The following is a 27,726-nucleotide window of genomic DNA, read 5'->3' as shown; positions in this document are numbered from 1 at the left end:
TTGGGGAGGATCCCTGTGGCTATTTGGTGTATTTTGAGTGCCTTGTACCGCTTGGGCATAGGAGGTTGAGGGAGTGGTGAATTTGGTAGGGCTGGGTGTTTGATTGGTTGGGGAGATTGGGGTAAAGATGAATTTCGGTGAGCTGGGTATTTGGTAGGTTACCTCTTTTGTTCTAAGTTTGGGGTACTTGTTTGAGTACAGTGTTTTGTAGGCTGAGCAGCCTTTGTAGTTGGCAGGATGATCACCTTGACAGTGGATGCACTTCGCTGGGGTTTCCGGTGATTTCCTGCATTGGTCGGTGGGGTGAGTACCTGCACATTTGACGCAGCGGAAGGTGTGGTTGCAGTATTTCTGTGTGTGCCCATATCTTTGGCACCTTTTGCATTGGACTATCTCCTTTTTGGTTTGCGGTGGTTCGAATTTAACGATGGCGTTCATTAGGCGACTGATACTGTAGATTTCCTTGTTGTTTGGTTTCTGTTTTAAATCAATGAAAAATAGGGATAGCGGGTCTTTTGTAACTCTGTGCCTTATATTGCTGACATTGGTGACTTCGTGGCCGAGTTTCGATAGTTCTATTTTTAGTTCGTCGATGTCTGCGGAGTGGTGGATGTTTCGTAGCACCACCCGAAAAGGTCTTTCTTCTTTGAGTTGGTAGGTGTGGAAGTTGGCGTTCAGGGCCCTGAGTGTTTTGGTGAGCTTCCTGTAAGCTTCTGGATTTGTCGGCAGGATTTTTACTTGATTGTTGGCTATCTTCAGGTTATAGTCCTCCTTGGAGATATCTCTCTCTAAGGACTTGGTCATTGTCTGGATGTCGATGACATCATTAACAAATATTGGTGGGGGAGGAGGGCTTCTCTGTGCTTGTTGGTTTGGTGGCGGGCCTGCGATTTCCATGGCGTCGTTTGTGGATTCAAGTATTGTGAACCTATTGTGGGTGTTGAAGTGTGTTGTTTGCTGTTGGTTTGAGTTTGTATTTGGTGGTTCAATTTTACGTTTTTTCGCTTTATTGGCATCGTTGGCGCGTGGAGATCTGCTGCACTTCTGCCACGGGGGGAGTAGTGCGGGGTAGTTGTAAGTTTGCGTGGGCGAGCCTGGTGGTGAAAGCTGGGCCATCATCGAGCTAGCTATTTCAATATAAATAACTAGTCGTGAGGCTATGAGTCAAGGTTCGGGTAGGGGTTAGCTGCGTAGGCTTTTCTTCTCTCTGGCGGATAAGAAACACTTGGAAGGATAGGAGCACGTTATGTTCACGTTCGACGGTTGGGTGACACGTGTTGCTTTCGAACTTCACTGGGCACTAGAGACACGTCTGTACGCTTCGGCACTCAACAGCGAACTCGTTTGGTGAAGTTAACTTCTTCTATTTTCAGGGCTTTTAGGTCTTCTAGAATTTCCGCTTCTGTGTAGCTGTTTCCTAGCCCTTTTAGTAGGTATGTGTGGGGTTTTTGAGATTTTGGGGTATATGTGAAATAGGCCGTGTTGGCTGCGGTCAGTATTTTTTTTGCGTTCTCGTGGTCATTTAGGTTTTGCAGATAAAGTACGTGCTTACCTGAGTGGATTCTTTTGATATGGAAGTTCTTGATTTTGAGGGACTTTTCCATGAGTGCTATTGTGTCTTTTGGGTCTTGTAACGTTATGTTGATGGGGGGTGGCCTGGCCCCTTTTGCTGATGTGGGGGGGTCTGCCTGGTCTTCGGCTGGGTGGTTGGGTGGCAGGCCCTTGTGCGTTTGGTTTTTCAGTGCTGATGAAGGTTGCGGTGTTGTTTTTTTCGGCTGGGCGGCGGGGGGAGTGCTTGTCCGGGCGGTGTAGCTTTTGCTTGTGGTTATTGGTGTCGTGATCGGGGGAGTGGGCTGTCTGGTTGCCTTTTCTCTTAATACGTCGTTTTTTTTTTTAATGTTATCGATAATGTTTTCATGCGGTTGCGGTGTGTTGGGGTCTTGTGCTTGGAGGGCATCGAATCTGTTTCTTAATGTGATAGCCATTGGTTGTGGTTGTGGGCTTCTTCTTTGTTTCATATTTTCGTTTTTATCGTCGCGCTCTTCTTGTGAGTCGCTTTCTTCTCCTTTTAAGTTTTCTAGTTTGGGGTTTATTTTGTTCCTGGTTATCAGGTTTGGGGGCGGATTGAGTTTCCGCGTCTTTTGTGTAGCAGTTCTTATGCTGCTATCTTTAATTATTTGTTGTTTTTCTATTTTTCTTTTGATTCCTTTTTTTGACGAGTTTATGGCGGATTCCGCCTCCTTGGTTTCGAATTCATTTCTCTCTTCTTCTATTTTTAACTTGGTTCTAAAGTGGTTGATGTTGTCACTATTTTTTCACTGTTTAGCACTTTTTTTGTTTTTCTTTTTTTTTTGCTCTCTCACTGTCTACTGTACACTGTATAGCTTGCCGCGCTCGCTGTTAGGGCCTACGCCTGTTTATCCCTTAGGGCCGAGAGGTCCGGCCTGCTCGGAGGATCACGGTCAACTCCGTAAATCATGCTAGTGGCTTTTGTCGTGTGACACAGCCTGGATATTTCTCTTCGGTTATTATCTGTTAGTCTGTATGTCCGGAGCAAGCTACATATATAAATGTACGTACATATATACATACATACATACATACATACATACATACATACATAGTATATAGCAACGACAGGAAAAAGAGTCGCAGCGATTAATTTTCGTTTGCCACGAGTCTATGAATCATTGGCGTTAGTCTGCTTGTTCGACTGCATTTTCCGTGGTAGTTCGATGTGATTAGGATAGCTCGTTACATAGTCGAAACATTGTTGAAACTGCTATATGACCATGATATTACACAATGAGTGTGTAAAGATGAGAGAAAAGAGAGCGCGATAGGGAGAAATTTTGGATCTTTGTTTTGATCTCAAAATGGATCTTTGTTGAAACGACCTTTTTCGTTTAAATAATATGTAAGTTTTTTATTTATTCAAAGATAGCTACGCATCTTTCCATTTACGTAAATCGATCTCTTCCATCTTCGTGAGTTAGATCTGTCGAAAGTTTTTTCGCTTTCTCGAGTTGGCAAGTTGGAAAAAAAAGAATCCCTGACATCGACGCGAAAAAATAATCGATTTGCCATAGAATGGTCATGTACAGTGAACGGCAATACTATCGCAGCATCCTTCGCAATTGAATAATTTCTTCGTAAGGTCAGATCAAACGACTTGAGTTTTTGCGATGAACAAGGTAGAGGTTTATTTTTCAAGCTTTCTTTTTCTGGGTTTAGAGCAACGGAAATTGGAACACCTTTCGAAGATTCGCACACGTACAGAACGTTAAAAAAATAATTTATTCCGAAATCTTTCAACTTTCGATTCGCCTTTCATCTTTTCGATTCGCCTTTCATCTTTTCGATTCGCCATCTGAACAAATATTTCGAAAAATTCAAATCAATTTATATGCTCGTCCTTGCTTCTTTCATAACACGGATTACTATCATTTTGAATGAACATGTGCTTTTTTCGTGATTCGAATTAAAAGAATTAAACAAATCGGAACGTTGTTTTCCTTGTTGTAGCATTAACATTTTTATTGCGCTCGTAATTCACGATACTTAGGCTGCAACATACCGAAGCTCTTCTCATACTTGTATCGCATTAGGGGCAAATGTTACATGGTTGCAGAACCGTACAAGCAATATGCTGGAGACAAAGTGGGGTGGGATTTTATGTACCAAGTTAATGCTACATTCCGTTCTCGTTCACTCTAATGGGACGGCTTAATAAATATCATTCGATATATCTTGAAGGTTCCGCCATTTCTATCTGAAAGTTGTTCACCAAGGGTAGAAGGTAAATTATCGTTGACATTCCCTTCCTACACTCCCTTCCATCTGACATAAGAGACACGAAGGGGACGAAAAGATTGAGAATTAATGGTCAATATGATCTTGTAGATGATTTCTAAAATGTTCTGAAAGGGAGATAGCGACTGAACCTACACTGAAGCTATACAATCTTTACATTTTTTTTTCGTGTTTAAAATTACCAATTTCTACATTTTACGTTTCCTTCATAAAATTAGAAACTTTCTTGACGAAGTTGCTAATAATCTACTTGGCCAGTCGACTGTTGCCACCTGTTTGGAAAACGTTTTCCTAAAAAGCGATGACGAGTATATTCAAACACAGGGTATGTGCAACTGTGTAGTATGGAATTAAGTTGTCAAATAAACTAAACCAGAATAACTAGTGAAATTGACTGGTTTTACAATTTTATTTTAAAATTCCTACTTCATGTTATATTCTTTTCCGCAATGATGTAATGACTTTTGCAACGATAACTAAAAGAATAATATAACGAATCTTGTTTTGTTTTTTATGTATTCAAACTCAAAATAATGTATCAAGGCTACCTATACCAATATCAGTTAAAATACCCGGTACTTGTCAAGGTGTAAAAGGGTAAAAGGGTCCCACAATCTGTTTCCCACAATCTGAATCCCAATTAACCAGTTTCCTCGTTTTGTACAACTTGCCACGCGTTCTTAAAATGTTTATTGCGTGTCATTCGATATAATGATAACATTTATCAGGAAGTGTATCAATCCTATTATAAGTGTATCAATCCTAGTTCAGGGATGATGGTCCCAGATGGATTAATAATCCCAAAAATGCACTACATAACATGGAATTCCTTCTGTAAGAAAGTAATAAATCACTAAATATAAAAATATTCCATTGTTACGTATTTTTTAAAGACCAGTCATTTTCGCTGGTTTTAGTAGAAATAGCTTCGTGTTAACTATCGGTAGTTCTAGCGTTAAGTTGTAACGAAACGACTTTTTTATTTTTCAACTTTATTGCCGAAATTTATCGCAATTGAAAACAGCAAGTTTTAACTATTTTTTACGCACGACGAGTATACTCGTCAAAGACAATTAACTGATTAAGATATTCTGTATGAATTTACCATAGAATCTAAGCGGACTGACATCGATGATAAACGTACTGTCTTTTTCACCTTAAAAATATCTTCTTATTAGGTCTAAAATAATGAAAAGGGCAGGAAACTTGTGAAACTGCTTCCGAGGTATAAAAAGAAGAAGATATAGGGGGGGGGGCGTTAAAGGTTTTTAGCAGGGAGCGTTTCAAAGTCCCCAAATAAAAACTTCGAATGTGGTAATTTTTTTTTAATAATAAAAGTTTTATCGATGCTATATCGTTTCTCCCTGGTGTCTTCTGTACGCTTTGAGACATTTATGACCATTCGTAGGTGAGAGTGAAAGTTAATGATATCTCGCTTACATCGGAACAGCGACTTTATCCCTTCAAATTTATAATTTCGATCTTTTATTTTATCTTGTGAAGTTTTATGCTTCCAGCGTGTAGAGAGGTGTCTTTGCATCTTCGACTTTGCTTTGATCAACGATCGAGAATTTTATCTTCTGCAATCAAGTTTATTAAGTTGGACCAACAGAAGAGTTGCTCCAGTATTACTGTTCCTTTGCAAAATATTCTAGATTTACTTATTCGTTTATTTTTATAATTATCATTTATCGATTATGTCTTATTTATCAAAATATTTCTTTGTAGTCAACAAGCGACACGAAGGTCATCGAATGAACAAACACGAACTTATCGTATTTGTGGTTTTCAAGTATGCCGCTAATATTTATACGTTTGTTAGAAAATTTGTGCGTAGCACGGCGAAAATATGTGAATTATCAGAGGCAAGGTACTTTATTTAAGCTCCGTTCCGCCAATAATATTTACAATTATATTAATATATACAATTATATTAATTTGTACGACAATCTGCGGTTTATTGACAAATTCTCGTTTGATAGATTTTGTATAATCGGACAGAAAGCTGGCAAAGGCAACGGAGAATTCGCAGAAGCGTTCAAAAGGGAATGTTACCCTCGTTCGTCAGTCTGCTTGTTAGCACCCCCTGTAAAATTAATGAGGAGATCACACAATAAGAAATAACTGCAAATTTACAGATAGGGTTCCACCCACGCAGAGTTTACCTTCTAATGAAATTTCCAAGAGATAATGCTTTCTTCAGACAATTCCTCGGACTATTCGCGCGTTCAATTTGTATAATTGCTTCCTATCAGCCAGGACAATTTATTACGACGCAGTTTGCTAGCGATTAGCTATCAAACTTAAACGAAACTATTCAGATCGACGCTTTGGTAATGACATTATCGATGATATATCATTCCATGATACGTGATATAATTAATTTATACGTTATATCAACGTATTATATTATTTTCATCGCGTTGCTCTATCTATTATGGTTGTCGGAGCATCCCATAAATAATTCGATTGATCGAGGAGCGAAATTTGCGACAATGGAACTCGTCTCCGTAGAAATTTTATAAGAGGAAAGTAGAACATTTCATAGGAAGACAGCAGGCAGCTGTGGAAAATGATAAGAACATTAAACGAATAGACTTAACAGTTAGCCGTCTTCGACGAGTATAGTCGTCACGAAGAACTGGCAATATTTTGCATCACGACGAGCCCTGTTGGTAATAACATTAAAAAATGAAACGGTCGTTTTATTACAATTTAATTCTGTATTCTAGTAGTCACATTGTGTTTGACGAATATACTTGTCGTTTCAAACAGATTGCAACAGCCTAATGTAACAACATCCCTGTAAGTGGAAACTTATAAGCGACTATTATTATTATTATTATTGTTGTTGTTGTTGTTGTTGTTGTTGTTACTATTGTTATTGTTATTATTATTACTATTGTTATTGTTATTGTTATTATTGTTATTGTTATGATTACTGTTGTTATTATTGTTATTGTTATTGTTATGATTATTATTACTGTTGTTATTATTGTTATTGTTATTGTTATTGTTATTGTTATTGTTATTGTTATTGTTATTGTTATTGTTATTGTTATTGTTATTGTTATTGTTATTGTTATTGTTATTGTTATTGTTATTGTTATTGTTATTGTTATTGTTATTGTTATTGTTATTGTTATTGTTATTGTTATTGTTATTGTTATTGTTATTGTTATTGTTATTGTTATTGTTATTGTTATTGTTATTGTTATTGTTATTGTTATTGTTATTGTTATTGTTATTGTTTCTATTATTGTTACTATTATTACTATTATTATTATTACCTTATTTCACGTATATTTATGTGCAACATAATATGAACAAAAGAAAGAAAGTTTAAAAACATTATTACCATTGCCAGTGCGTTATGGTTATAGCGTCATAAGAAGCAAAAAAGGGGAATAAAAAGCGTTAAAACGTCCTAACTTCAATTTCCACGGCAAATGAAATTGTTTACTAAAAGGTATAATTTACATCTCATGGCTAACATATGTACATGCTCGTTAATGAACGTTGCAACACCTGCTGGTTTTCTATAACATTAGAAAATAATTGATCAGGATTACTAGATAAATGATATGATAAAATAGAATTTTTCGGTATTCGTACGAACCAAGGATAGACGAAACGCTGTGTGAATGTTTCTGAGTGATAATTTCATTTATTGTAATTTCTCTTTCATAAAAATCAATCTAACGTGCGTTTACTCGTTAAGTTTTTCCTTTTATATTCGGACGTACATGAACGTTAAAGATTCTAAAGTTCTCCGTTATACCGTGATAACCGAAATGAAAATTCAGATTTCAATTTCAGAATCGAATGGCCTCTACTGTGTCTATTTATTGAAGGGTTAAAAATATGTTGACGATCTGTTCGGTTTATTTCGTATTTGTAAAATTAAATTTCCCTTTATCGAAATGGTTTGTGATTACGTGTAATTGCAATTGAAATGATCAAATGTTAATTCTCTTCTTTCCTGAAATTCATTTATCTTACATCGATCGACAACGTAAATGTCAGAGACTGTCGTTATAAATATCTATAAAACGTCAATGTAATGTAACGAGCGACGGATATATAGAAATTTAATTCCCTGTTATTTCTAGTTTTCCGAAACAACTGGTAATAGCGACAGCGTGTAACGGCAATAAATAAAATAGCAGGCTATTGTATTTCGTTCTAAATTAAAAAAAAAAAAAAGGATCAATGCAGCGGAGAGTATCGTTGAATTATTAATAAGTTGAAATGTTAATTTAACACATGCATCGAATTTAAGCTTGGCTCAAGTACGTTGTTGGTTGGATTTTTAATTTGATCCTTTATGGAACTAGGCTAATTAACCTGCTCAGTTTTTAATTATCATTCCTGATTACATTGTAACAGATTAGCTCTGACGATTTATGAAAGTTGTTCGTGTACTAAAATTAAAACCTTGAACGAAGATATAAAATATGCGGAAGGCGGCGAAGCTATAAGAAGTAAACAAGCGATGCTCTTTAATATTGATAATCGTTAGATTGTATTCTAATGATTAACCGATTACTTTAACGAAAGTGAATATAATACCTTTACTTTCGTTGCATTCATTATTACGTTTATATATGTAGTATCGTGAACAAAAGGCCTACGATATCTGCCGAATCGTAAACAATGTCGCGAGAGCCGCGGCATCGTCGGGTACATCAATGTGTCGTCGATCCTTTTTAAGTGGATAGTTTCGTGGAAAGGGCCCGCGTGACTCTGGCCACGGGCGTTTCGGGACACGTGTCTCGAACGGCGGGAAAAGACAAAGAGACGTTAAAGTCAGTATTAGTTGAGAAGCCGGAGAGAACGGATGCAAAAGGTGTGCAGAGTGAATTGAGAAGCGAGAGCGAGCGAGTGTAGAAGCCGAAGAGTGTGAATCGGGAAGTCGAAAGCCGCGTCTGAAAATAAGACGTACGACAGCATTGTAATTATTTCGTTGCTTCGAATATTATTAATTAAATCAAAACATCATTACTTGTCCTTTCCTCTAAGACCCATTAAGATACTACATATATAAAATTTGCTGCTATTAAATTCATTATGATAGTGAAAGAATAATTCCGCCAGAATATTATATCGAATTTCAACGTTAAATGATTATTAAATTATAAACGATGATAAACCATAATAATAAATTATGTCTACCACGTAGTAGGTACGAGAAACGTATAAAATTCTGTTCAACATACACATAATAAAATAATAGAATAAACGAATTGCTAGCTAATTGTTTCATTATAATTCGATGAATAATATCGTAAGTTAATTTCGTGTATATTCAATTACTGAAACACATTGTGTATAATAAGAAATTTTAACATCAAATTACCAAGTAATTTAATTTCTGATCTCGAGATAATCCGCGTGACATCCTCTTTATCCTATCGATATTAAATTTTCACGAAGAAGTTAATTTCAAGCGAATGGTAATATTAATCGAATGTTAAGCACGTATTCCTTGCTACGCTGTCGCAATGCTATGTTAATTTATCAAGTCGATAAACTTTTCGACCGGAACACGTAATACGCAAACTTTCACCAACTAATACGAGTTGCAAATTATTAACGCGCTATTCGTTTCTCTAACGTTATTAACTAAGAATTTGCACAAATTTCTATTCAATTTCGAGCAATATACGCTGGAATAACGTTTGAGACGTTGTTAAAATTGGAAATTGCGATAAACGAATCGTTGACTTTTATCGCTTTCCTACTTATGTGTTACGGGTTTGTATTTGTCGAAAATTTCGACAATGTTCTGTCTATTAAAGAGAAATTACATTCGTCGTTCTCACATGTAAAGTTACTTCACCAATTAACATGGAACGCGCGTGTTTCGTAACACAGACAGCACTATCCTTTAAACCTTGCTGCGATAAATAGGTAATAATAATAATAATAATAAACCGATAATTAATACAATGTTTATGCTGTATAGAGTGTACTATATATCTATATAATAATCTATGTTTAATCTGTGCATTGAGGTTGAATGATAACTCCGACAAATGTGAATGAGAACTCCACGTGCGTAAATGAATTTCATTTTGTAGCCGACAGATGAAATTTAATAAATTCTATATATAATTATATATATACTGACAAAATGTTATTTTCTATCTACTTTCTATTATCTAATTTTTATTTTAAAAATAACATTTTGCTAGTTTTAACTCGACTGAGTTCGCGAAAAAATCGAATTTGCAAATTTATCAAGTATACTTAAACGACGGTATGTTCCGGAATAAGTAGGACTAGATAATCGACAGGAGGTGGTTTCACGTGTGAAAATAAGTCGAAAACGTAAAATAACATTTCATCGTAGAACGCTTTGTTTCCCAGAAAAATAAATTTGAAAATTTCTCATTTATTCGTTAACATTTATTATCTCGAAAATGAAGCCTTAAACGGGAACATGTTACTCCACATTTTCGACTTGTTTTCACACGTAAAATGACCTCCATGTCGATTATTTAGTCCCGTCCAGTCCGGAATTACCCACGTTCCGGTATGCTTGATAAATTTTCAAACTCAATTTTCTCGACAACCACGTCGAGAATGCAAAAATTTTTATACTATATATATTTCATTTATATTTCCACGAAAAATCACGCGGTGCTTGCTTCTTCGTATCACTCGGCCCGGGCTCCGTACATCAAACTTGCACGTTGAACTATCTCCGCTATTTTTGTCTTTCTCATATCTATCTACATATTAAAACTACGCTGAGACAACTTCTTTTTCGTCTTTTCGAGTTTCCTTTGAAACAAGAAATAGAGATAATTTTTATTACGAAAGTCGATAACATCGCTACGTTGTACTTGGCGTTTAATATCGAGTACTTATTACGAAGAAGCTTGCTCGAGTCCTAAATGGGTCGTGTTGTTTTTCATTGGGGAAATTGATAAACGACGATGTGGAAGTAAAATAGTCGACAGTTCTCGTTCGTGCAACATCGCGACGATCGTTCAAACCACGCTGTTCTCGATACTGCAAACAACACGTGACGTCAAAAATGCATCGACGGTGTGACGTAGAATGTACACGTACGAGAGGTTGCATGCTTGGTGTGGGATGCAACACATGGTGTGTAACGATAGCAACCTCTACGCTATACATGCTCGTATAAGTAAAACAACAAACAAACAAAAAAAGAAAAAAAAGAAAGAAAGAAAGAAAGAAGAAGAAAGAAGCGGTCCGACATTGTAACTCCCTGTACGCTTTAACTTTGTACCTGTAAGGGTTGAACCGTGGTTGCGAGGCGATCGATAGACTATCTAAAGCTGCACTCACCAGGTCTTTGCTTTATTGGATATCACTCGATATCTTTCAAGAAATCGCATTCGAGTGTAGTCGATTGATTGGAGCGGAGGCCTGGCTCAAATCGCGTCTTCCTTCCGGCTGAATTTTGCGATACTACGCTTCGTCCGAATCTTTGATCGGTCCCTTTAACGCGCAATTTTCTAACTTTTATTTGCCTTCATTTTTCCCCACCTTTATTTAAGGATTTTTACTTAACGATTCCCTTCACGCAGCACGTGCTATCGCTTTTTTTTATTTTTCTTTTTTTTTTTACTTATTACGTATATTTATTGCTCTTTTATCTCTTTCCTTGCCTGCTCGTTTCATTTCTTTATCTTTTATTTCTTCGTTTCTTTATTTCCCTTATTTCGAATATTCGCTGTAAACTCCTTCTTCTGACATTTTTTCCATCTTTTTATTCATTCTCGTTATTTTACATTATTTCGTTATACATTGCCACGTCCCTTTCTTTCTGTTTTCACAGATTCCGCGTATCTTTCTGTTACCTGCTTGTCAATATCTATCGCCCCCGTGTTCATCGCATCATCTAAATCGCGTACAGTCTCGAGGCCTTTTCTTTCCGCTCAACGTAACTTGCTCCTTCTGCTGTCATCCAATTTTTTATATTCCTTTGCCGAGGATGACTCTATCGCTCTATTATCTGCGAACGACGTGTCTAAAGACAGTCCACGTGCAAGTCTCGTTCTTTCCTGCTTTTAAATGCGAAATTTTCAAATCCAAATGTTTGTGTTTAATATTATTACAGTGATCTTTTAGCGTGGCGTTAATTTGTTGTAGGAGCAAATTAAATTTCCTAGATAAGGGTTAATATCTGCTAATAATAATTTTCATTGACAATCTGACTAACAGACGACGGTAATTTTTTATCAATTTTCTGACGTTATCAATTTCCAGATATCGAGGCACAGGAAGACAAATTACTCGTCCGATTTAGCGCAATTAATTATTCGTCTTACTCTGATACAATAATTTACAACGTACAGTAATCGGAAATCGATCGTAATTTTCGTCGGTATAAAAACCGGGGCTGTTTGCAGCCTGTCGTTTAATGCGCAAAAATATTTAATATTTCTGGAACTTTTGAAAATCATGAAAGTTTTACGACGCGAGAAATTGATGATGTTCGTAGTTGAATCGAGAACTTCAACCGTTGTGATCGAAATTCGCGATTTATGATTGTGCACGTAGCTGCAAAGAGTTGGAAATAATTCACCAAGTTCAGTCAGAACAAATTGATCAAAATATAATTCTAGACGTATATAAACGGTAATATAAATTTCTTGACACAAATTCGTTTTAAGAATTATAAATTCCAGAGAATGAAATTAAGAACTTTCGGGAACTTTGAATAATCGGAATGCAGCGTAAAATTCAAGTACGTCGAAGCATCGAAAGTTATTTTGATCACACGTCACCGTTTTATTAATCTTGACACCTTAAATCTTTGTATTCGTTATTTTACATATCGTAATTAAAGTACAATAATTAATTCTTAATTAATTTAATATATATCATAATTTATTAATATTTAATTCTTTTCCTTAATCATTGATGGAACACTGATCCATTTTTTTACTGAATAACAAAGAAATATTAATTTACTTTGGAAAAATTTATGAAACTATCCACCTTAGTAATAAGAAACATCGAACGATCATTGAAACACTCGCGTTTGACTAGTTACTGTCTAATACTACTTTTCAGGCTACACTGTATCTTCATTTGCTATACTTATACACTGTACAATTGTTATTATATATAATTTATATATATATATATATATATATATATATATATATATATATATATATGTAGTAAACAAATTCTATCAACAATACAGGAGTAATATTATTTAATATAAACAACGTATATAATTTAACAGAGACATTGATCTTTTTTCGTAAGTTTAATTAATTTCTTATTTCTTAATTTCTTCTCACTTTTTAATTCTATTTATTCAAAACATATATATTTAATATAATCGATACAGCTGCATAATGCGAAGCTTCATTAATTAATATCAAAAACGTTCATCGTTTTCAAACGTCAACTGTAAAAACAATAATAATATATAACAAATTATTAAAAAACAAAGTAGAATTGTAATTGACCATTGTTATAAAATTGATAGAAAACAAAATAAGTATGCGGGGAATTGAGAATTAGAATTAAAAAAATAATAAGATTAGTAACAATTAATTGTATCTTTCCATATATAACTTCTGCAGAGTCCTCTTCAACTTCGTCCCTGTAATTGAAAGCTCTGACTGATGTAGCCCATTTCTGTTGACCATTTTAGCACCGTCACTTAGAGGAGGATATTACTTTCTGTAAATACGTGAATTTCAATTTAACTTCGCAGCTGCGTAAAATGAACATGCAGATAATGCCGGACGTCATCTTCCATTTTACCGTACTTCACATTTATACACCGTTGCCTGCTAAAATGCTTTATGACTATCGGCAATTTTCCTTTACGATCAATATTTTATTAATTATTAAGAAGACAAAATGTCAGTGAAATCTTATTTCCAACGTACGTTGTCGGAAGTTTTGTCTCATTGTCTAATTTGTATTAATAATCAGCTATGTTTTCTTCTTCGTTATCAACGAAACAAAATATCATTGAAATTAATTTACAAGCACGTATTAATAAAGAAGTATGTTCGCTTTTATAGGCAATATCATATTAATTATTAACGGAACGAAATATCAATGAAATTTATTTCCAATTATTATTTGGCTGATTCGTGATGGTTGATGAACAGATACATATATAATACATTATTGTTAAACTTTTCAACAGGTAGTTCAAACTTCGTCAATCAACGTGTTGATTTACTCGTTTTGATGAAATTCCTATATTATTACGAGAAATTCGTTACATTATCCAATGAAACAAGCGATAATGTATTTTATATTCAATTAAAATTTTAACTAAATTCAATACGCGCGTATTCGAATCTGATAATAAAAACCGTATATATATCATTTCTAAGTGCTGTGCCAGGGAATAAATGTTTCAACTATGAAACTATCGCATGCAGGTTGTATTAAGAAGGTTAAAATTATTAAAACGACAACTGCTGGAAAAGCAAGAACTAAAACTCTCGCAGAATTTCCACCCGAAATACTTAAATCATTTTTCTCTTCAGAACGTAAAAACAGCATAAAGCTGGAAAGCGCACTACTCGAACATAGTTGGCGTAATTTTAACTTGAGAACGTTCAACTGCATCGAAGTTCTTCGTTTAAAGAGGAATTCTCGAAGCATTACCCGCCTTGCGGTTCAAACTTTTTCGAACGTTGTTGTTGTTGTATCCTCGTCATTTTTCACTGCCGGACGTGTATCAAATGCACTGCATTGGAACTATCGTTGCTGTAATATTGTAATATCGGGGAAAACCTTGATTAACTAAGAAAGTCTACTTGACCATGGGTCATCCACCTCTGTGGAACGTGTGTATACCGGAGCCATGGTACAAGAGGTTGTCAGTGTCACGTCGGAGACGCAAGAAATCACGAAACCGATAGATCGCCGGTGATCTTGTGACAACGGCCATACCCAAATAAAATAAATAAATAAAAAAATCCTACAATGTTAATATTTATAATCTAATATTAAGATTATTATATTATATCGTATTAATTGTTATATTACAATAGGAAAATTAAAAATCAATCTGGGAATCTACGTGGAAGTTACAAGCGAAGCTCCAAAATAACAACTACGTTAAATATTTTTACTACTAATATTTTACTACGTTAAAAGCCAGTTTTCAATTTCTCCAAAAGCGATACGATTCAAGAATTTTAATCGTTAATAATTCTGATTACGAATAATCATTACGAACAATTCGATTTGTTCCTCGGTCGCTCGATAATAATTTTACATCATGGGAATTTAATTTGAAACAGTAATCAATGGAAGTGACCTGAATTTTTGTTCGGTTATCGAACAGTGACCATTATCAAGGAAAACCGAATTTTGCTTTGGTTACCGATAACCATTATCGATGGCGAAATTGATTTTCGATTATCGCCAAGCAATATCGATGAAAAAAATATTTTCTAGTCACATTCGACTATCGTCGATATTTATTGACATTGCTGATAATCGGTTTTCACTGGCAACGTAAAGAAGCCTAATTATAAAACTGATATGTTTTATTAAGCAAAGAAAAAGATACGAAAATGTACGAAACAAAGCATAAGATAAAAGATATCACGGTGCAACTGTCAATAAAAATATTCTACTGCGATATCTTTCATCCTATTCGTTTCATATATTTTCATATCTTTTTGTTTTCTCGATAAAACACACAAGTTTTATGAATAACTGCGAACACACGTACTATTGGCTTGTTAACTAGGTGATTGCGGGTTTTGTCATTAGATGATATTGACAAAATTCGCAATCACCTAGTTTCCAACCCAATAATTATCAGTGACGTTAATAACGATTGATAATATAGCCAGTGATAATTGACAATGTAGAGCAAATTTTTGCCATCGATAATGGTCATCGATAACCAAAATAAAATTTTCTCGCCACGGATAACAGTTACTCGTAACAGAAAAAAAAAAAAAAAATATTTAAAAATCCGGTTATTTATGTTGGTTACTGGTAACCAAAATGAAATTTCTCTCGTCGATAACGATTACCGGCAATCAAAAAAACTTTAATCCGTTTTAACGGTTATTCGCGATCAAAAATTTTTTAATTAAAAACATCAACCTTCATATCGCAACTTTACAAACTTCTCTTGTAACAGTTATGATGTCTTGTAATTGTAACATTTATGGCAAATATACATTTAGCGAAAAATTAGTATACAGCATGAATAGAAGTAGTCTTAAACATTACAACTGGTGATAAAGATCGTTTCGCTAAATATCGTGGCTTAACACAGCGAATAATTGACTGCTCAAATATTTTCATATATTTTTCAATATAACTGCTCAAATATTTTTCAATATTTTCATCGTCTTTGCGCGACGAATATTTTATGTAACTTCTGGATACGGTTTTGCAGAGAAATTAGAAATTTTAGAAATTTCACAATCACGTATAATCGTGGCTCGTCGTGCTGTTAATGAAATTTCTAAATATTTCGTGTAATATAGGAAAAGTTTTTTTTTTATTTATTAGAATATTTACAATCAATTCTCGTTGAGAATTTTCAGTAACGTAATTTGGCGTGATACAATGACATGGATTATAATAGCTTTATATTGTTGATTCTAGTAGGACTAAGGGTTTAATCTAGTGGGTATTTTCTTTTTAGTCTGCGAGTCTGGTCCGTCGTGTCCAGTAGTTGGGTGACTAGTGGGTTGTGGTGGTTGTTGACTCTTGTGCTATATCTGCTTCTGGACTTGTGTATTTCATCTTTGACTGTAGGTATCTTGAGGTCTCGGTGGATTGTTTCGTTGGTAACATACCAGGGTGCATTTAATAGGGATCTTAGCGTTTTCGATTGGAAGCGTTGGAGTATTTCAATGTTGGAGTTACTTGCTGTTCCCCATAGTTGGATTCCGTAGGTCCAGACAGGTTTTATTACAGCCTTGTAGAGGGTTATTTTGTTCTGTATGTTTAGTTTGGAGCGTCGGCCCGTGAGCCAATAGAATTTTCTTAGTTTTTCCTTTAGTTGCTTTGTTTTTTCCGAGATATGTTTTTCCCAAGTTAGCCTCCTGTCCAGGGTCATGCCCAGGTATCTTACGGAGTCCTTGCTTGGGATTATTGTGTTGTTAATGGTGACCTGGGGGCAGGTTTGTTTTCGGAGCGTGAAGGTTACATGGGAGGATTTTTTTTCGTTTATTTTAAAACCCCATTTTTGGAACCACTTTTCCATGGAGTCGAGACTTCGCTGGAGAGTGGATGAGGCAATTGCCGGGTCTGCGTGGGTAGCTAATAGTGCTGTGTCGTCGGCAAATGTTGCTATTGTTACCTCGTTTGATATGGGTAAGTCGGCAGTGTAGATGGAGAATAGTAGGGGTCCGAGGACACTACCTTGCGGTATGCCGGATTTTATTGGGAATGTTGCGGAAGTGGCGCCTAGACATTTAACTATGAATTGTCTGTTGGTTAGGTAGGATTTTAAGATGGAGTAGTATGGGTGGGGTAGGATTTTTTTAAGCTTGTAGAGTAGCCCTTCATGCCATACTTTATCGAATGCCTGTTGGATGTCTAGGAATACGGCTGAGTAGTATTTTTTCTTTTCAAGGGTTTGGCTGATCATGTGGGTTATGCGGTGGATTTGCTCTACTGTTGAGTGTTGTTTTCGGAAGCCGAATTGGTAATCTGGGAGAGTCTTCAATTCTTCTAGGAGTGGAAGGAGACGATTCGTGAGCATCCTCTCGAATAGTTTAGACAGGGTAGGTAAGAGACTGATTGGGCGATAGGAGCTGGTTTCATATATTGGTTTACCGGGTTTGGGGATGAGGGTAATTAGTGAGATTTTCCACGCCTTAGGAAAGTGTTCAAGGCGGAGGATGGCGTTAAAGATTGATGCGATGAGTGCAATCCCTTTTATGGGAAGTTCCTTGATTGCTTTATTTCCTATTTGGTCGTGACCTGCTGCTTTCTTGGGGTTTAGGCGACTGATTGCTTCTATGATCTCTGCAGAAGTGAAGGGTTGTATAGGGGGGGACATTTGGAAGGGAGTGTGCAGGTATTCGGTGACGTCCGCTGCAGCTATGGAGGAATGGGGTTGGAATACTTCAGTCAAATGTTTGGCAAATAGGTTGGCTTTTTCTATAGGGCTACGCGCCCATCCACCCTGCGGGCGGCGGATTGGAGGTATTATTTGTGGCGGGCGCGTGAGTTTCCTGGAGGCTTTCCATAGTGAGTAGTTTGAGTCGGCTGTGGGGGACAGGCTGGCGAGGTATTTGTGAAAACGGTCATTATTGTAGTTCTTTATGGTTTTGGATAGTTTTCCAGTTGCGTTGTTTAGTTTGCGTTTGTCCTCCGGTGTTCTATGGGTCTGCCATATCCTTCTTAGTCTACGTTTTTCTGCTATTTTTTTTAGTATGTACTGGGGGTATTCGTGGTTGCTGGTGGACGTTTTTGCCGGTGTGGAGACGCGGATAGCGTTTATTATGCTCGCATTTAGGTATTCCGTGGCTGCTTCGATTTCATCATTGGTTTTTAGTGAGGTTGAGGCTGAAGTTGTGTGGGTAAAGACTTCTCTAAAGAGCTGCCAGTTGGTGTGTTGGTTATGAATGAAGCCATTAGGTGTATTCTCGATGATAGTTGAACTGACTGTTACTATCACGGGGGAATGATCAGAGGAGAGATCAGCCGAGGAATTGATTTGGACGTGTCTTGACGAGATATTTTTAGTTATGAAGAAATCAAGGAGATCGGGTATTTTGTTTGTGTCGGTGGGCCAGTGTGTGGGTTCGTATGTGGTAAGGTAGTTGAGGTTGTTGGTTATTATGCTGTTGAGGAGGTTTTTGCCTCTTACTGTAACCAGTCTGCTACCCCATTGGGTGTGTTTAGCGTTATAGTCTCCTCCGGCTATGTATCTGTTGCCCAGGGTGTCCAGGAAGTGGTCGAAGTCTTCTTTGGCGATGGAGTGTCTGGGAGGGCAGTATACAGCTGAGGTGGTGATTGTACCATGACAGTCTTCTATTGCTACGTTTGTTGCTTGGAGGTAGTCTTTCTGGAATGGTTGAAGTTCGTAGTGCTTGATGTTCGACTTGATTATGATTCCGGTGCCGCCGTGAGCCTTTCCGCTGGGGTGTTGGGTGTGGTAGAAGTTGTAGCCGTGTATTTTGAGGTAGTTTTTGTCGGTGAAGTGGGTTTCGGATATGAGCATCACATCGATTTGCTGTTGTTTTAAGAATAGTTCTAGTTCGGCTTTGTGCTGAGCTAGACCGTTGGCGTTCCACAGAGCTATTCGCATTGGTTTTATTTTGCTTCTGTGCATATGAATTTGTCCATGAAGAGTGTGAGTAGTGACAGCAAGTTGTTAATTTGCTCAGTTTGCTTCTCCATAAGATTTTTCGAGTCTGGTAAAGTTGTCTGTGCTTTGTGGGGTGGGAATTCTATTTTCTGTGTGTACGCTGTGTGTTTTCGAGTTGTATACGTTTCCTTGCGTTGCCTGCGCATAGGATACTGTTGGTGTGGTGAGTTTTTGGGGTTTAGGTTCTTGTATGTTTATGTCCTTGGGTCTCAGTTTTGGATACTTTATATTATGTAGCGATTTGTAGGCTGAGCATCCTTTGTAGTTCGCAGGATGCTCTCCTTGACAGTGGATACACTTGGCGGGGGTTTCTGGGGATTTAGTGCATTGGTCAGTGGGGTGATTACCTGCACATTTTACGCACCGGAAGTTGTGATTGCAGTATTTCTGCGTGTGGCCGTACCTTTGGCACCTCTTGCATTGTATTATTTCTTTCTTTACAAGAGGTGGCTCGAACTTAACTATGGAGTTCATCATTGTTTGTTTTTTGTTTTAGGTCTATAAAAAATAAGGATAGTGGGTTTTTTGTGATTCTATGCCTAATGTTACTGATGTTAATTACTTCGTGGCCGTGATTTGACAGTTCGCATTTTAGTTCGTCTAGATCGACTGAGTGATGGATGTTGCGTAGCACCACTCGAAATGGTCTTTCTTGTTTGAGCTGGTATGTGTGGAATTTGGCGTTTAACGTTTTTAATAGCTTGGTTAACTTTCTATAGGCGTCTGGGTGGGACGGCAGTATTTTCACGTGGTTGTTGTTAATCTTTAACTTGTAGTCTTCTTTGCTGATGTCTTTTTCGATAGTTTTAATCATTGACTGTATGTCGATTACGTCGTTAATGAATATCGGTGGGGGAGGGGGAATTCTTTGAGTATGGAGATTATTTACCTTTTCGGTTGTGATCATGAAGTCTTCCGTGGACTCCAGAATTGAGAATCTATTGTAGGTGGTCACTTGGCTGGCTGATGGTTTGGTTTGAATCTTGTTTACATTTGTCTTGGTCGGTTCGAGCTTTCGTTTTTTCGTGTGATGGTCATTTACCAGGATAGTTGTGTTGCCCTCTTGCCACGGGGGAGGAAAAATGGCGGTGTTATAATTTTGCTCCGGGGAGCCTGTTGGAAATGATAGAGCCATCATCGAGCTAGTTAATTCAGTGTGAAAGAACTAATCGAGAGGCTGTTAACCCCTGGCTAGGTTAATTGGATTCGCTTTCGACAGATGGGCGTCACGTGGAGTTTTGTGAACTTCACAGGGCACTGGACACACGTCTGCACGTCTCGGCACTCAGCAGCAACTGGATGGTCACTTGCTGCTTTGTGGACTTTGCCGGGCACGTCTGCACGCCTCGGCACTCACGAACGTACTCCATATAGGAAAAGTGAAAAGTTTCTAAGAGTCTTCGAGTATCTTCGTGCGTCTCTGTGTGCGTATAATCGAGCGTCTTTAGATCGCGAACGTAGATCGAGGAAGAAATTGCGCGTCTTTGACCGGTTAGGCGGAGCAAAATTGTACGTTAAGAGATTAAAGACTGACACTTGCCAGGGTTACGAGTCATCTAGAAAAATAAGCTCCCGTAGAATATCACCTGAACGCCAATTTTGTCTCCGACTACGAGCACACGTAGTCCTATTACGCTGTTCTCTAGGGGGAGACGAGTGGAGAGCGAAAGAGAAGGCAGAGAAGAGCTCTCCGAGGAACATCATATTAGTTTGAGAATTTTCTCATAAAAACAGGCTGAAATTTAAAGTTGATTTGAAAGTAGAGATCGGTTTTAGAAAGGCTACCGGTTCGATTGGATCTCAGGCTGAAAGTTTCATCTACAATTATATCTCAAATATTTGTGCAATTTTATATCTTCTTGCGTGTATTGCGTATGCTAAAAGTCCGCGATTTTAATTATCACGTTTCGCACGAGACCAGCATTCGCGCAAATACTTACGAACGAGAATTTATTCAAACAGTATAAATCTAATCTACAGTAATCTACAGTTAAAACTACCTAGAATTTATTTTATAATAATATGGCGTTAATTACCGTCGTTTCGGCACTTGCAATTTTTCGAGAAGAATCGCCTCATAGCGTTGCACAAACGATAAACAATTAACATTGTCGTTATCGAACTCAATTTGTTACGAACTGTCGTCGCATTCGTGCAATTTATATTTAGCATAAACCGTACGCTTAATACAACCTTACGGTTATTAGCAAATTCCTTGTTAGCATATTCCTTATTAACAATTATTTCTAGAAACGAGATAACATTTGCTTGCCGAACTTATCAGAATATTTGTCTCTCGTTCGTTTGCGTTTATTAGCTGAGCGTAATTCTCGCAGTGGTAACGCTTCTCCGGGTTCTCCAGTTGCTGTGTATGATATCGTATAAAAGATAAATGCTTCGGTTAAGAGTAAATTTCGAAAGAAACTATTCGTTAATTTGCCAAGGATTCGTATTCTTCTAATTACACTTGCTAGCCAAGTGTAACTACCACAATCGATGCCAATAGCCCAAGTTCGATCGTAACAGGCGGATCGTTTCTAACTAATTTTACGTAGAACGTTCTGATCGATATTATCGTCGTCCCACTGAACCAGTTGTTCGCGTTTAAAATCGCGTCTTAAAATCGGGCAATTGTCTGGTTTGCATGATTCGTTCGACGAACGGTAACGCAGCTGTACGCACAGAAACCGATAAATAGGCTCTACAAACTGATTAGACCTCTCGTTTAGGAAGACGGTGTAAATGAACATAAACACGTTTGTACGCGAGAGCCCATAGAAAGGAAATTCCGCGTACACCGGCAGAAACGACTAGCTTAATTTCAACGACAGCATCGTTTCTGAGAATTGAGCATTCATCGTTAAACATCAAAGCGTTGGCTTTCAGAGATGTACAAGTTTCTGTATGTCACGGTGTACACGTCAAACGTTCCTTGATTCGATGAAATGCAGCCACTATTTTGCTCGATTTGTCACGGATTAGTTGCACCGTGCAAGCAAGGTTTATAATTAGACTTCAAAGTACCGAACATCGATAAAAACACAACGCAGGTACGTGTTCTAAACGATGACACGAGTTTCCAAGTTTTCCAAGGAAAAATTGTTTCCCGCTGTTTGCGCGGTGGCTTGCGCTGCTATTCGCAACGGAAAATTTTTTCCAAATGCGCATTACGCGACACTTTCCGAAAGTTTGTTAACGCTGTAACGAGACAGGAATCGCTGCGAGAATTATAACAGTGAAATTTGAAACGAAACCGACGATGCAGATGGAAATTACGTTATTCTGGACATTTACTTGCGAACGTAGTTTATTTAGTATTAGTGAAAAATTAGCACACGGTATGAACAGTAGTTTTAAACGCACTATTAGTCTCAAAAACGATCTCGCTATTTACCGTGGCTTATCGACGTAGCGAACAAAATTGGTTTTTCCAATAATTCGATGATCTTTTTTCCGATACTTGTATGTAACATTTTCAAATCTGTTCCACATTTTGCACGTATAATAATAATAATCACCATAGTTTTGTCTCGTTACAGCGCCAGTGAAATTTCGAAATTATTCGGTGCGATATACCCAATGGCTTGAGAAAGCGTTCCAACGTTCATCACGGAATGTTTTCACGAATGTGCGATGCGTGTCATGCGAGATATTTGGAAATTTCGCTGGCGCTGTAACGAGACGCGAGTATTGTTGAAAAGATATAGAATGGATTCGGAAATACAAATAATTCCCTTTATTTAGCACACAACTGTTATACATATATCTTATACTCTTAAGACCTCAAAATCCTACTCGCACGCACGCTTGTTGTCAACCGACTCTTCCAGATACTTCTAACGACTGGCTCTTGTCTTTTGTCTCAACCAAGACCCAGACGTCCTCTGATCCTTACACACACATTCACATGTACAGTGTAAATGTATCATATTCCCAACAATTGTATTGGAAAAATTTGAAATGGATCGGAAAATGTATATGGAAGTTACAGGACCTTTCTCGAAAATTATCGATAGTTCAAATATCAGGTTGTACAACAAAAGAGTCTTTCGTTTTATAAGAAAATAATAGACGCACGACGTTTCTTGTTTCCTTTATTTTATCGAACTACGTACGTTCCATTTTGTTCTATTAAGGTAAAGACCACGACATTTGACAGATTAGATGTCGTGTTTGTATAAAGATGCAATGTCGTAAAAGACATATTCGTAGAGGAAAGACACTTTTGGGGCAATCTAATATTTGGCTGAACCTGACAAAATTGTACGCTTGTAATAAATAAAAAAAAGCCTGCTACGACCTTTCGATCATTTCAGCTCGAGTTATGTGTGGGTCGACCCAATTACGTTCTTACAACGTCAGAGAATACCTTCGTTTTGAAGAAAATGAAAAAAGATCGCACATTATCGTTTCAATTTTCTTGATTAAACCTCTTCTCCCAACGTTACAAATATGTTTTATTATCGTTAAAATAGGGACAGGCTCGAAAGTACAAAAATTGAAGAGTCGCAACTGATGTAACGAACATAATCACGATAGTCGTGTCTCGTTACAGCGTTAACGGGATTTCAAAATGTTTGGCATAATACGCGATCCTACGCAAAATTTCCGCCAGCTCAGTGAAGTTTCGGCTATCCGAGTCTCGTATTATACGATGTGTTTCCAGCTTTCTCCTAACTGCGCGTTTTTTTTTTTTTTTCGAAATTTTAACGCCGGCACCGCGCGAACAAAGTAAATAGATTAATTGAACTTTTAATCGATCAAATAGTCAACTAAACTGAAACGGACGTACGATGTTAAGTTATCGAAATCAATTTTACGATTTTACCGTACGAACGCCGGTATCATCCGACCTTTCGGTATTTTCCGAGTTTTCTATTGTTCGTGTGATACGCGTCACCTCGGAACGATCAAGATTATTCGAACACTTTCGCAAGCCATAATAAGATTACAGAAAAAAGTACTTTGCTGTGAATACACGTTTCATCGGAGGAATCGAAGTTTGTACAGGACGAAGTAGCGTCGTTCGAACGAAGCTGCGATAGACTTAAAGTTGGGCTGTACAATTTCTAGATTTATATTAATCCTATAGAACGAAAAGACCCAGAGCTCTATGAACGTTCTAAGAGAACGGATCTCCTTCGGCGTAAATGGCGCTCCTTATCGGCGAACGGCAACAATATCCGGAATCTTTCTTTTCGACGGTTTCCACGTCGATCGAGAGAAACTATTCGTCGAAATGGACTATCCGTGGCTGATCTATTACGGTAGAAAGTGAAAAAGAACGTAAACGAAGGAAATGGCCGACATAAAGGACGATAACTGTTAATTTAAACGTAATAGAACGAAAGAATACGACGTATTCGTTAAAGGATATTTAAGACAATTTAAATTAAAATCGATTTTCACACGACGTTCTTCGATTTTTTCCAGAACCAGATTATATCTATGATAACGTTTCGATAATATCGTTTTATGCAAAAGAAAGCCAATTATATGATTGAAAGAAGAAATTTGGATCAACGTATGGATATCCTCCTATTTCGTTGCACGAGTTGCGAATAACCTGTCGAATAATGATAAAGATAGAAACGAATATGACAAAGGCATAACGAAGGAACTAATATTCAGAATTTCGTGCGTTTAATTCCTCGAAAATTGCACTTTTAAACGCATCGGTCTCGCAGTTCAACCTGCCGGGAACAAAGAATTTTATCGGAAACATCGTTCTAACATTTCAATTTTACAAACGTTTCGCTCTGCTTCGTTAAAAGCTGCGCGTATTTGGTAGATAGAAAATTATGCACATACGTTAAAACGTATAACGCGCAACAGGCAAGGATATACGCGTACGCGCTGCAAACGCGTTAAAAGCGAAAAATATCGCTGAAATTATTTTCCCATAATAAAGAAATCGTCGGGCCTCTTACGAATACAAAAGATAATTCGTTAAGATTATAGTGTCTATTAATTTTACCATAACGAGTTTAACAGAGCTTTCGAAACTAAAAGCTTTATCACAGACGATAAACCCTTTGAGTGCTGAATACTCACGGCCTATGCCGTCCGTACGGACGGCGCGTGTCTAGCGCTGACGATCGCTGTGGACGGAATACTTTTTCGTTAGACTGAACTCTGTTGATTAACTATTCAAAGCGCAAATCGTAATAAGTTATAGTAGTTTAAATGATTAAAATGAAAGAGATTAAATGATTCAAGAGCGTTATATTTTAGTTATTTTTAATTATTTATTATAAACATTGAAATTTACAGTTAACTAGAATTTGGGTAATAAACTAGAAAACTAAATTTAGTAAATATGTAAAATCCCTAGAGTTCATGTAGGATAGGGATTCTTTTTGTTTTACGGGTAGCACGACAGGCTGTGTTTAACGGAGAGATGGATACGGACGAGCAGTTGAAGAAGTACGTGTTCCCCAGACGGTCGGACAGAGAGTTACATTAGAGAGACAGACAAGGTTATAGAATAGTTGTTTAAGATTGTAAAGACTGAAGATTTAAGATTTAAAGACTGGAGAAGAAAGGTCGGTAGCTCAGGACGTTGAAAATCGATTCTCGATTTTCAGGTAAACATTGCACCAAAGACTTATAATTTCCCGTTTAGATAATCATCGTTATTGATTGTTATAGGCGCATATTAATTGTTGTTCATTTTTGTATTTTATCAAATCATTTCATAATAAAAGAAACTCGATTTTCAGACTTCAGAATCGATCCCTGAATTATCTCATTATTGAACCTTATAAATCGATTTTCGCCACGTCATGCCGCTGAGAGTTAACTACGACTCGTCGTCATGACCGAGAACGCGAAAGGGGACAAGATAGAGAGTATAAAATATACAGACAACAAATGACCTAATAGGAATATATTTAAATATATTATGCAAACGTTGGACAACGTTATGTTTTGTTAAGTTAACAGGATACACTAAAAATACATTATCAAGAAAGGGGATGTGGCCCGTAAGCAAGTATATTCTTCTAGATATGACCATCAGACAGTACCTGTGATGCGGTTATCCCGGAAGTACATTGCGGAGTCGGTAGAGAGCGTTTCCTGACCTCTCGCCAAGGAGACAATAGATGAGGATTTAAGGGTGTCGAATCGGGATCCATGCAACGCGGAGGCGACTCGTTCCTTCGCCCTTCCTCTTCCTCTTCCTCTTCGCCCGATGTGCTTTCCTCTATGACGATTTGAGGCTCGCCATAGTTTGCCACATTCACATTCGGGCTGTACCATTGTCTTCTCATCTTGATTTAGAGAACTCTCACTTGAACATAAATAAAACGTTTCTTCGTTGAAACCGTATCATAGTGGAGAACGATCGAACAGTACAAAAGAATGAATAAAAATAAGTCACATTTTTATTAATTTTCTTTTGTATCTAAAAACAAATCTGATAGATTCAAAGATACAAGATCTTCCGATCTTCCTTTATTGCACGGACGAGCAGTTGAAGAAGCACGTGTTCCCCAGACGGATGGACAGAGAGTTACATTAGAGAGACAGACAAGGTTATAGAATAGTTGTTTGAGATTGTGAAGACTGAAGATTTAAGATTTAAAGACTGAAGAAGAAAGATCGGTAGCTCAGGACGTTCAGGTAAACATTGCACCAAAGACTTATAATTTCCCGTTTAGATAATCATCGTTATTGATTGTTATAGACGCATATTAATTGTTGTTCATTTTTATATTTTATCAAATCATTTCATAATAAAAAAAACTCGATTTTCAGACTTCAGAATCGATCCCTGAATTATCGCATTATTGAACCATATAAATATAACACGAGTTAATAATTTAGTTGTGTGTGAAAAATTCAGTGCTTGGGAAAACTAAAAAAACCAGATGTAGAGTTTTCTTACAAGTGGTGACCACTTCAACAATAACGAGGTACTATTGGCATTTGTTTACTGCCGTAAGGAATGCATTTATATTTATTTCACACAAACGTAATAGTATTACTTCTGCATAGGTGTTCGGAAAAATTGAAAAACCCATACATGCGTCCTTAGTCCATGCCGAGCACTTACAGAAAACGCATATATATGTCCTTAGTCCACACCGATAGCTTTCGTCAGACACCTATATGCGCCCACAGCACTCAAAGGGTTAAAACACTGTTCTTTGTATCATTTCCCTATTTATAGTTGCGATATCGGGAATAACTTTAAACCGTTTTAAACGTCGTTTACTCGATTAACTCGCGCGTAACGATATTTGTCGTGGAATCTCGCAAAGAACGTAAAGCACACGTAACGATTCATCGATAAATCGGTTAACGACGTTGTTACGATTATCACGAACACACCCGTTAACGATATTTTTTCCATTTTCAGGTTGTTCGCGAACGAAAGGGAATCGTCTCGAGAAAGAAAAATCGCTTATAAGTATGTCGGAGATGAAAGAACACCGGAACTCCTCCTTGGATTCGCGGGAATACCGCAACTCTGTAACTTAGATTAAACAAATGCCGTTCCGATTATTCGAGATTTATGATGATGAGCTTGGGCTCGAGGCGACAATCAGTCGCCGAACGTAGCCGCGGTCAAAGGGATGAACGTTTTA

General features: G+C 37.2%; 1 long non-coding RNA gene across 1 annotated transcript; it reads left to right on the top strand.

Annotated features, from left to right (window-relative positions):
• Positions 1–24,318: 24,318 nt before the first annotated feature.
• LOC126914846 (uncharacterized) lies at positions 24,319–27,267 on the top strand. The gene is made up of 4 exons (XR_007709862.1): positions 24,319–25,677; positions 26,737–26,758; positions 26,894–27,051; positions 27,134–27,267. It is a non-coding gene; the product is annotated as an uncharacterized LOC126914846 (long non-coding RNA).
• Positions 27,268–27,726: the final 459 nt, after the last annotated feature.

This window comes from Bombus affinis, chromosome 3 (assembly GCF_024516045.1).
Source record: "Bombus affinis isolate iyBomAffi1 chromosome 3, iyBomAffi1.2, whole genome shotgun sequence".
Lineage (NCBI taxonomy): Eukaryota > Metazoa > Arthropoda > Insecta > Hymenoptera > Apidae > Bombus > Bombus affinis.
Note: the sequence above shows the minus strand (reverse complement) of the source record. Positions and strands in the feature narration are given on the sequence as shown.